General features: G+C 35.3%; 1 protein-coding gene across 1 annotated transcript in view; it reads left to right on the forward strand.

The window, feature by feature from the left end:
• The window catches only part of SIAE (sialic acid acetylesterase), a 52,850-nt gene that overhangs the window by 32,750 nt on the left and 7,371 nt on the right, over nucleotides 1–12,729 (forward strand). The gene's annotated exons all lie outside the window — the stretch shown is intronic.

The raw sequence follows: 12,729 nt of genomic DNA on the forward strand, positions 1-12,729 counted from the left end.
TGGATTTGAGTGAAATCCGTTATTTAAAAATTTTTTTTTCAGTTAATGATCATTTATTTTCTTTTCTCCTGCCTCTCACCCAAAAGAGAGGAAAGCAAAATTCAATTCAATCAAACCAAATCCTTATAACAAATATGCATAGTGAATCAAAACAAATTCCCAATTTGACCATATCCAAAAATGTATATCTCTTTCTGTATCTTGTATCCATAACCTTTCTGATGGGAGGTGGGTAACATGAAACTGAAGTCATTAAGGAAAAAGGTGTTGTGGTTGGCCATTGAATTGATCAAAGTTCTTATGTCTTTCAAGGCTATTTGTTTTTACTTTTATTTTGTTTTCTCTGTTATTATGTAAATTGTTTTCTTGGTTCTGCTCACTATAGTCTTCATCTATTATTGCATGCAGGTTTTTTTTGTTCCAAGACCAGATCTATACACTGTGCTGTGTTGGTGTTGTAAGAATTATATTCCCTTTGTCTATAATCTTCTCTCCATATTAGTTAAAATTCTTTAATATTTACAGTAATAATTACTCTCCTAGGTTTTTTTAATTGAAAAGATGATTCCTGAAAGGCATATAAGTGGGGATTCTTAAAATACTAAAATTTATTTATTTACTTTCTTTTCTCTCTTTATTGCTATTCTCTGTGTATATATCTTTGTGTGCATACATGTACCCATTCCGAACCCATCACCTCTCTCTCTAGAGGTAGGTAGCATGCTTTATCTTGCCTTCTCTGGAATTGTGGTTTGTCACTGAGTTCTGAGTTGTTTATAGTTTCTAAAGTCTTTCAAAGTTGTTTGCCTTTATAATATTGCTGTTATTGTATACATTTTTCTCCTGGTTTTGCTCACTTCATTTTGTATCAGTTCATACAAGTCTTCTCAGGTTCCTGTGAAACCATCCCCTTCATCATTTCTTACAACCTGATAGTATTCCATCATGTTTATATACCATCACTTGTCGAAGCAGCTAGGTTGTGCCATGTAGAGTAATGAGCCTGGATTCAGGAAGACCTGAGTTCAAATGTGGCCTCAGACACATAATGGCTGTGTGATCCTGAGCACGTCATTTACCTTCTGTCAGTCTCACTTTCCTAAACTGTAATATGGGGATAATAATAGCACCTACCTCCTAGGGTTGTTAAGAGGATCAAATATGAGATAACATTTATAAAGCGCTCACTTAGCAGAGTGCCTGTACATAGTAGGCACTTGATAAATACTTGCTCATTTAATTTCCCTAATTGATGAGCACCTTCCTCTCAGCTTCCAGTTCCTTACTACCAAAAAAAGAGTTGCTATAAATATTTTGTACATTTTCTTCTTTCTTTAGTCCTTATGGCTTATAGACCTAGTATAGCTTTTTGGACATAGTTCCAAAATTGTGAATAGTGACAAGTTCACTGCTTCACCAACAATGGACTGATATACCTGTTTTCTCATAGTTCTTCAATATTTGCTATTTCCCACCCCCCTTTTTTTTGGGTTAGTTTTGCCATTCTGATGGATCAGAATTGATTTAATTTGCATTTTTCTAATTATTAGTGACTTAGAGAATTTTTTTCATTTGGCTATGGATAGTTTGGATTTCTTTCTCTGAAATCCGCCATTTCATGTTCTTTGGCTGTCAGTTGGGGAATGATTCTTATTTTTTATAAATTTGAATTTAGTTCTGTATGTATCTTAGAAATAAGACCTTATTGGATAAACTTGATTTACACTACCATCAGTGCCCCAATTTTATGCTTTTCTAATTTTAGCTGCAACTTTTCAATTTTATGTATTGAAAGTTACTCATTTTACTTCCTGTGATCTTCTCCATCTCTTGTTTGGACACAAGCTCTTCCCCTTTCCATAAATCTGAGAGGGAATTACTTCCATTTTCCTATAATTTATGATGTCAACTCTTTATGTCTAAATCATGTACCTATTTGGAACTTTTCTTGGGAGACTGTTAGATGTTGGCCTGTATGTAATTTCTGTTAGATTGCTTTCCAGTTTTCCCAAATAGCTTAGAGCTTTGGGTTTATCCAACACTAGACTATTGAGCTCATTTGCTTTTGGATCTTGTGTATCTAATCTATTTCACTGATAAACCTTTCTATTTCTTACCTGGTACCAAATTGTTCTTATGGTTATGGCTTTGTAGTATAGTCTCAGATCTCATACTGGTAGGCCATTTTCTCTTTCATTGTTATTTTTTATCACATTTCAGTAACTTACCTTGAAAATGTTAACAATAAACAAAAATGACCCTGTCTTTTATACCTTCATTAGCTATGCCCATTTTTATTCCTTTTTTTTTCCCCATGAGAGATGAAGTAATTTATCAAATCATGCAGTGACAAAGTTATGACCACCCCATTGTGGCCTTTTGAGTAAAAAGTCCAGAAGCTCCCTATTCTACCCTTCCATGATGGCAGTGCAAATAAATACCTGCTAAATACTGGGAGTTTGGTAAATATTTTTATAAGGGAATTAATCAAGCATTTTTGACTAGAAAGAAGCTAGTTAAGTATTTTAAATGTGTGTTTATTCACATTACTCCCAGATACAAATTTAAGTGCTCTTTTTTTCCTTTTGTGAAGTCTTGTCTCTTTTGCTCACATGAGCTCTGGACTCACACAGATCAGGTTTGATTCTGGGGAATTTGATCCCAAGATAGTGAATATTTCTCTGATTTGTGCCCTAGCACTTGAATCTTTTTCTCCAAGGAAATCTCCAAAATAAAGCTTAGAATATCTGTGTTTCACTAAAATTGAATAAATTACCAGTTCTCACACAGGCATTCAGTGAACTCTGAGTCCATTGTGGATGGGGCAATCTTTGTTTCAATTGGAAATGCATGCATCACAAGAGCTTTAACATCAAATATCCTGGAAGATAAAGCCACTCGAGGCTTCTGAACACACATTTTCCATTCACTTTGGACTTGCACTACCCAAGCAACAGCAAAGAAGAGTTGACAAGGTTCAGATTTGGTCCATGCTGTGACTCCAGCCTTATAGCTTCAGGATTCATGGTGGTTGTGTTCTTCTTTACCCAAGGAATATCAAGATAAGGAAAACTTCTAGGACAGTGTTCCCAAACTTTTTTGGCCTACCGCCCCCTTTCCAGAAAAAAATATTACTTAGCCCCCTGGAAATTAATTTTTAAAAAATTTTAATAGCAATTAATAGGAAAGATAAATGCACCTGTGGCCATCACCGTCCTCCTGGATCGCTGCAGGCACCCACCAGGGGGCGGTGGTACCCACTTTAGGAAATACTGTTCTAGGAGATTCAGTGCCTGAATGTTAGATCTTAGTAATTCTCAAATTTGCAAATCGCTAGGTTCACACAGTAACTCTTGGCATAACCCCCACGTCTTGGGGAGTCTAGTCTTTTTTTTTTCAGATTTATTTTCAAATTTTTATTTTATTTGTGTTCTTAAATTTTTTTCAATTATATGTAGAAAAAATTTTTGACATTTGTTTTCTGACATTTTACAATTTAGATTCTCTCTCCCTCTCCACCATCCCCTCTGATAAATAGTCTGGTATAGGTTATACTAGCACTATCATGTAAGTACATATTTCCATATTGTTCATGTCATGATAAGAAGACACATATCATATGTATATATATGTATATATATAATAAAAATATCATGAATGAAATAAAGTGGAAGATGACATACTTTGATCTGCAATCAGACTCCAACAGTTCTTTCTTTGGCTATGGAGAGCATATTTTATCATGAGTTGTGGGAAGGATATATCTTGGAAATTTACTTTGCTGTTAATAATTTAGTCCTTTACAGATGATCATCATACAGTTTTTCTGTTACTGTAAACATTGTTCTCCTGGTTCTGCTCACTTCACATTTCAATCAGTTCATATTAGTTTTTCCAGGTTTTTCTAACTCATCCTGTACAACATTTCTTATGGCACAATAATATTCCCTTATAACCACATACTACAACTTTTCAGCCATTCCCTAGTTGAGGGCCCCATTTTTCTTAATAAAGTTTTCCTTTTTTCTTTACTTCTTCAGTTCCATTGATCACTTGTATAATTTTCATTCAAATCCTTATCTTTTTAAGTATATATATATAGACATATATATATAACCTTTCTTCAAGAAGATACTTGATTATTACTATTTATAATTTTTCTCAAGAAAAATTCTTGCTTTTGTTTATCTTATAATTAGTGTTCCTTTATACTTTCATTTTGTAAACTTCACTTAAGTTTTTCTCCACCCTTGTAAAATGTATACTCTCTAAGTAGCAGCTCCTAAAATAGGATAGATGAGATTATTTCTTTTTACCCATTACAAATATGTTTAGTCAGGTAAAATTAATTCCTCTGCCATTTCCAAAAAAAAAATAAAGAAAAAGAAAGGGACAATATGCTTCAGTCTGTAATATGAGATAACCAGAGTTAGCTGGAGGTGAATAACATGATTTTCATCATGAGTCTTTTGGAATTAATGGCTGGTCATTGTGTTGATCAGAGTTGCCCCAAACTGATTATCTTTTCAATTTTGTTGTTATTGTATAAACTGTTAGGATATCACTTCATTTTGCATAGGTTCATACACAGGTCTTCTCAGATTTTTCTGAAACCATCCCCTTCATCATTTCTTTACAGCACAATAATATTCTATTACATTCATATACAATAACTTGTTCAGCCATTCCCCAACTGGTGGATATTCCCCAAGTTTACAATTCTTTGCCAATTATGAAGAAACTGCCATAAATACTTTTGTACATATAAGTCCTTTTCCTCTTTAGGGATATAGTCTTAGAAGTGGTATTGCTGGGTCAAAGGATATGCATAGTTTAATAGCTTTTTAGGCATAGTTCTAAATTGCTTTCTAGAGTTACTAGATTAGTTCACAGCTCCACCAAGAGTGAATTAGTATACCTGTTTTCCCATAGCCTCTTCAGGATTTTTAATTTTTCTTCTTTGTCATCTTTGCCAATATGATGGGTACAAAGTAGTGCCTCACAGAGAGTTATTTTAATCTGCATTTCTCTAATTATTAGTGATTTGGAGCACTTTTTCATCTAGTTATTAATAGCTTAGACTTCTTTCTCTGAAAACTATTCATATCCTTGATCAAAATTTTGTTTTGGGAATGGCTCCTTTTCTTATAAATTTGAATCAGTGTCCTATATAGCTTGGAAATGAAACCTTTATCAGAGAAATTTGTTAAAAAGGTTTTTTTTTATATTTTAATTTTAGCTGCTTGGACTTTGTGCAAAAATTTAAATTTTATATAATCAAGATGACCCATTTTACTTCCAACAAATTTGGTCTTAAACTCTTCCTCTGTCCATGGATCTGGCAGGTAATTTCTTCCATGTTCCACTAATTTGCATATGATATTACCCTTTATGTCTAATCACATATCCATTTTGAGCTTATGTTGGTAGGTAGAGTGAGCTTTTGATCTGTTTTGGTCTAGAATATTGGACTATTGATATAGTTTCTTTCAAATTGTTTTCCAGTTAGTCTTTGTTGAATAGTGAGTTCTTGCCCCAATACCCATGATCTTTGGCTTTTTCTAGCACTACTTTACTGTGTTCATTTGCTTCTGTATGTTATGTACCTAATCTGTTCCATTTTTCCACATGCCTGTTTCTTACCTGTAACATTGTTTTGATGATTACAGCTCTGTAGCATAGTTTGAGATCTGTTACTATTAGGACCAGATCTCAGATTCCGATTTTTTCTGCTTTGATTCCATTTCATTGATATTCTTTACTTTCTGTTTCTTCAGATGGATTTTTGTTATTTTTTCTCACTCTATAACAGTGATGGCAAACCTATGGTATGAGTGCCAAAGATGGCATGGCACACAGAGTGCTCTCTTTGGGCATGTGGGCACCCCCCCCCCATTCTTCCTCACAGGTTCATTACTAGAAAGGCCTGAAGACATTTTTTCACATCCCCCACCCCTCTGCCCAGCAACTCAGTGGGAGTGCACAGGGGGGAAGGTGGGTGGCTCACAGGCAGCAGAGCTGGAGGGGAGCAGAGCACTCGAGCACTTCTCTCTCCCATTCCATACACACTGAGGACATTCCTCATTTACCCTACCCCTCCACCCAATGGCCCACTGGGAGCGCTTTCTCCCTTCCCTGTCTGGGGTAAGAGGGGTGGGGCATGCCCAGCACTCAGTGGGGGGGAGGGGCACCACATAAGGTCTCTGGGGGGGCTGGGCATGGCACTCTGTCTGGGGGTGGGGTGGGGGCAGGGCCTGGCACTCTGTCTCTGAAAGGTTTGCCATCACTGCTCTGTTAGATGATTCTTTGGAGTTTGTTTAGTATGGTACTGAATAAATAAATTAATTTAGGTAGTGTTTCCATTTTTATTAGATTGAATTAGCCTACATGAGCAATTAATATTTCTCCATTTGCTTAGGTCTGTCTTTATTTGTAAGAAGTTTGCTTTATAATTGTATTCATATACTTTTTTCTATGAGTCTCAGCAGATAGATTCCCAAATATTTTATACTATCCATAGTTATTTTATTTTATTTTATTTTATTTTTTAATATTTTTTTTATTTTGGATATTTTCTCCTAGTTACATATTTCGTGTTCTTTCCCTCTTCCCCCAAACCCCTAGCCCCCCTTAGCCGACGCACAATTCCACTGAGTTTTACATGTATCATTGATCAAGTCCTAATTCCATATTATTGATAGTTGGATAGAGTTATCATTTAGTGTCCACATCCCCAGTAATATCCCCAACAGGCCATGTATCCATAGTTATTTTAAATGGAGTTTAAATATAAATTTTAAATGGAATTTAAATTTCTCTATCTCTTCCTGCTCAGTTTTATTTGGTGATATAAAGAAATATAGAGATGGTTTGTGTGAAATATAGAGATATTTTATAACCTACAATTTTCCTTGAGTTTTTAATTGTTTTGATTAGTTTTTGAGTTGACTATCTAGGGTTCCCTAAGTAATCCATCATATCATCTACTAGAAGTGATAGTTTTGTTTCCTTTTTGCCTATGCCTGTTTCTTCAATTTCTTTTTTTCTTGTTTTACTCCTAGAGTTAGTATTTCTAGTATAATAGTATATTGAATGATAATGATGATAATAGACATCCTTGCCTCCTCCCCCAACTAGAAAGGTACCTAGTTTATCCTTATTAAAGATATTATTTGCTCTCAGTTTTGGGGTAGATATTACTTATCATTTTAAGAAAAGCTTCATTTATTCCTATGCTTTCTAGAGTTTTTAAACAGGAATGGGTATTGTATTTTGCCAAAAATCTGCTTTCTGCATATATCCCAGCTTTACTTTATATGTGCAGTATTTATGTTTTTTTCCTCTTGTTTTTAGCATTCAACTTTCATGTGTAACTTAAAATATTTTACCTAGTAACATGTAACATTATGCAACTGTCATTCATTGATTAGATCTACATGGCATAAAATACATAGAATGCTGAAATTACCTTCTATTTGCATTGTAGATAACATTTGACATAGTGGGACTCCTTACTCTCTAGTCTTCAAGACTAGAGTTGGAAGCTTATAAGCTGCCTTGGGAAGTCTGTTTTAGGCCTGGATCATCTCCTTGGCTGGAGGACTCCTGGTTGGTTTGATTTCTAAACTACTTGAGGGTATTGTTTTTAGGTGGCGATTTTATTGAACATATTCCCCAAAGAATTATATATAGGATTACTGGGATCATGAATGAAATTTCCTAGTTCTTTCCAAGGTCAGTCCTACCCCATCTTGGGTCTTAATTGTCCAGTAATCTGATATACCCAGTACCTTGAAATGTCCATTTTCCATATGCTGGAATGTTCTTGAGCTTATTCAGGACATCTGATTGTTATACAAGCTTTTTTTTTTTTTCATCACCTCCTTTTTATAGCCTTTTCCCAAGTTCAGATCCTTTTTATTTTCAAGGAATCTGAAACCTCCCACCTCAGTTTCAAATGGGCCAGATGGAACCTGAACACTTTCCCTCACTTTCTTCTTTGCTTTTATCAAAGTTAAAACAGAAATATCAATCAAAAAAAGTTTGATGTTTATCCTTCCTAGTCCTTGTTGGCTGGGAAATATACATGCCAACTGTCTTACAACCACATTAACCTTATTATTCTATACAGAGATGGAAAAGATGTTCGGCAGAGAAATCATACATCCAGTTGGTGATAACTAGACATAAAATGTATAAAAAGACTGGAATTAATGTCTGAATTAAACTTTATTCCAATGGATCCCACAGTGTTATTTTTTTTTTCTCACCATCTTCCAATCTCTTTTTGTTCTATTTCACAGCATCCTTTTTTGGGAGTATGATTTTTTTTATAGATCCTCCTTCCATTTAAATTTCCTGTATGTTCTTTTTCCATTTCTTCCCTATATTCATTTTGACTTGGACCACAGTTGTTCTGTTCACAGTTTTGAAAGTACTAGTATAACTTTTGTTGCCAGTTCTGAATGTTGTAGTTAAACTTTGTTGTTGTTGTTGCATTTCATTTGTGTTTGACTCTTCGTGACCCCATTTGGGGTTTTCTTGGCAAAGATACTGGAGTGGCTTGTTATTTCCTTTCCAATTCATTTTATAGATGAGGAAACTGAGGTGAACAGAGTTAAGCGACTTACCCAGGGTCATATAGCTAGTAAGTATCTAAGCCCAAATTTGAACTCAAGAATATGACTCTTCCTGACTCCAGGCCTAGTACTCTATCTACTAAGCCTCTACCTCACTGCCCAAGACTTGGTTTACCTGTAAATATCTTCTTCTTTAAATTATGTATATTTACATTGAGATTTTAATCCCTGGATTTTGAAGCAGGGTAACTGCCCAACTGAATGTCATGCATGCCACTAAATAATTATTATTGTTATTGTCTATTGGAAAGACCACTGATCTAAGAGTTTAGGAGACTTGGTTGCTAGTCCTTGCTCTGTTGTAATAATTAGGGGAACTTGGACAAGTCATTTAACGTTTTTGTACTTCAGTTTGAATATTTAATATAATATTTTGAATATTACTATAACATTACAGTGCAGTCACCAAAAGGTAACTAATGTTAGGGAGCTTACATTTTATTTAGGGATATAGGAAATATACTTAAAAGATAATAGCACAACAGTAGCCTATAAATGCAAATGAATAATATAAGAAATAATTGATATAGAAGTTCAGAAAAAGGGAGGCCTTTTGAGGGTAGTGAAGAGTGGTTAGAAGATGTTTCATGGAGGATTAGATTTGAATTAGACCTTGGAGAATGTGTAAGACTTGGGTAAATGGAGAAAAAGTAAAATTTGTTTTCTAGTCCATATTGGGAAAACAAAATGAATGAAAATATGAAAGTAGAAATGCATAAGGATGTCTGGTGCAAGGAAATAAACAAGTTTGACCTGAAAATGAAAGGACTATAAGAGAGTCTAGAAAGATAGAGGCCAAATTATTGATGGCCTTGAATGCTAGGCTAAAAAATTTTGACTTTATCTTATAGTCAGTGGAAAGTCATAGAGGTTTTTCATCTAGGTAACATAAGAACAATTTTAAAGGAAAATCAAGATTGGTCAGCTGGTCATAGTATACAGGATAGTTTAGGACTAGGGTAGGATTTAGAGCTGGAAGGGACTTAGATGTATAGCCCACCCACTTCATTTTACAAACAAGGAGACATGCTAAGAAATTTAAAATGACTTGCAGAGTGCTATTACACAAGTAGTAAATAGCAGAGTTGGGATTTAACCAAGAATTTAGATTCCAGATTTAATATTCTTTCTACCACAGATAGTTCTTGCTTTATAGCAGTGGTTCCCAAAGTGAGTGCCACTGCCCCCTGGTGGGTGCTGCAGCGATCCAGAGGGACGGTGATGGCAACAGGTGCATTTATCTTTCCTATTAATTGCTATTAAAATTGAAAAAGTAATAAGTAATATTTTTTCAGGAAAGGGGGTGGTAGGCCAAAAAAGTTTGGGAACTACTGCTTTATATAAATGTACTGTTCCATAGACCTCTATTTTTTTTTACATAATTTTTACATAATGTAAATTTGCTTATGGAAGGGGAAGCATGATGAAGACAGACATGGGGGGCATGACACAGAGGAGGGAGGTAAGGTCAAGGGTCTCCTTTCTGGGCACTGGAGGTTTCAAGGCAAGCCCTTGATCTGTAGGTAGCAACAATCTACATGAATGGCTTGGAGAATTTTTTATTTTTTTTGGCTAGGATAGGGTGGAAAGCTGTGGGGTGCGGAACTTAACCAAGGGGCAGGAGCAGAGAGAGAGCACAGTACTGTACTTCCAAGTTTACCGGAAGTGTTTTTTTGAAATGTGGATTTCTGTTGGAATTCTTTATGCAAAGTCAAATTTACATAATGCAGGTACTTGGTACAGTACTAATCTAGGGTATTTAATGAGGGCAGCACCAAAGTGGCTGAGAGTTGCTCATCTGTAAAATGAGTTGTGCTAGGTAGTAAGATTTCTTCTAGTATTAAAATTCTCATCATTCTATGTTCCATATTCTGGATTATCATATAACCATTTTTTATCCTTCAGATTCTGCACAGAGATTTTCCATTCTACCCGATAGTATGTGCTATCATTTCCCCATACATTAGCCCTCTTTTCTGTACAAGTCAGGAAAAATCCAAAACAAAATAAGTTCCTAGTTTTGTCTTATGATTGACTTATTTGTGCTTGGCCATCCCTGTTGCTTTTTATTTTTTATCTTTTGGAACAGTCACTTTGGTTCACTCTCATCTTTCTCTTTAATAATTCACTTCCTCATTGCATCCAAATCCCAATTTTTATCTTCATATGAAGCCATCTTGGCTCATGACATAATTTTTAAGATTTAGGAAGGGTTTAAACTTTAGGAGATTCCATATTTTGGGAGGAATTGGGGAGGCTTTCATACAGATAAAATACAGGTTGTTATTTATGTAGGTCCTCCCAAATGTGGTCATTTGTATACTTTGAGGTACCTTTACTATATGATATGTAGGTAACAATACCTCAACTGATTTGCTAAAACATGGGCAGGACCTTTAAGGTCTCATCTTGAGAAAATGTCCCTTTGGCTCAAGAAGCAGAAGTGCTGGTGCCTCCTTGTGGCTAGACTACAGTAGTGCAGTCAAGGTATTTTGGAGAATAAAAGGAGGAATTCATTTCTGTAAGTAAAACTGTGTGATAATTTTGCTAGTGCAGAAATAGTAGCAGCAGGAATTATTATAGACTAGGTGTGTGTGGGTGATAGCAGAGGTGGACTGTCTTTGGAATAAGTAAAGAGTTCCACAGTCTTAATTTACTTACTGGGCATGACCTGACGCAGTGAAGATTAGTGTGCTGAGTGGCTCACAGGTACCAATGGCAGTGTTTGTCCCAATTAGGTTACAAGATGAAAAGTCCTGAGAATGGTACTCTTATTATTCCTACTGTGTGTCTTATAGAATAGTTAAGACACTGAGCTTGAATCCTTGCTATGAATTTCCAATCCAATGGGTACAGTTCTGTGAACATCATTACTCACAGGACCTTCACTTGGATTTCCTGGTTTACTTTTATAGCTTTCAGAAGTAGGGGGAAAACAACAACCCCAACACTCATGTGCTGTGGCTTAACCATTCATGTATCCATTCTGATCTGTGACCCAGTTCATTTCTTTAAGAAAATTGGGGGCATCTCTATTCCTTTATAATATGGAATCCTCAGTAGTTTTCTAGCTGCTCTTAGTTCTTCCTGAGGTTGCAGACCTTTTGCCTCATATTTGCAGAGATGTTTTTAGATGATTACTGGGTGGACCAAGGGAAAAGAGAAGGAAAATGAATGACACTCCTTTTCTTTTATGATATAACTTTGTGGATAGGCAGATAAAGGCAGAAATGGATTTGAGGCAATGTGGTCAGATGTTGGGGAGATAAGAAATGTAGGTTCTAGTCCTGACTATGATCTGATCTCCCAAATATCGATTAGATCATTATTGTTTATGTTTATGAATTAGGGAGATTCGCTAATGGGGTTAGAATTGGTGTATTTATGTTGTAATTTAAGTATAAAATATATTTTATTAACAAGATAGTGATAGAAGGGAGGAATGGTGTTACAAGTATTAAAGAATACACACAGGATAAAAATGAAGGCAAAAAACATCCACTACTTTCAAGGAGTTCACAGTCTATTGGGAAAGGCAATGTAAAAACAACTGTGTGTGCGCACGCGCGTATATATAGATTTGTCATATATATGTGTATAGAAGATATATACATACATATGCATATGTATGTGTGTATATATACATAACATACATACATATATGTGTGTGTATGTGTGTGTATATATACATATATACATATATATATATACATATATATATATGAAAGGTAAAGAGATTGGAGAGAAGAAATACTTAACATTTAAATGCATTGAAATTAACTTAAAGAGAGAAGAACAATCAGATCCATTGTGGCATAGAATTGATTCGCACCATATAGAGAGGTAGAAGGGAAACAAAAGGACTGGTGGGGAGGGAAGCAACACTAGGAAGGGAGAGAGCAGGGGTGAGGTGGGAGAAGTAGCTGAAAAAAGACCCTAAAGAAGAATAAGAGGAGAATAAGAAGGGAGAGGGGAGAAAGGGAAGTACAATAAAGGAGGGGATCAGGGGAACTGATTAAAAACTAAACACTGGTATAGAAGGAAATAGTGAAAGAAGAAAGGGCAGGACAAGGAGAGAGAATCAAAATGT

This window comes from Gracilinanus agilis, chromosome 3 (genome assembly GCF_016433145.1).
Source record: "Gracilinanus agilis isolate LMUSP501 chromosome 3, AgileGrace, whole genome shotgun sequence".
In the NCBI taxonomy this organism is placed as follows: domain Eukaryota; kingdom Metazoa; phylum Chordata; class Mammalia; order Didelphimorphia; family Didelphidae; genus Gracilinanus; species Gracilinanus agilis.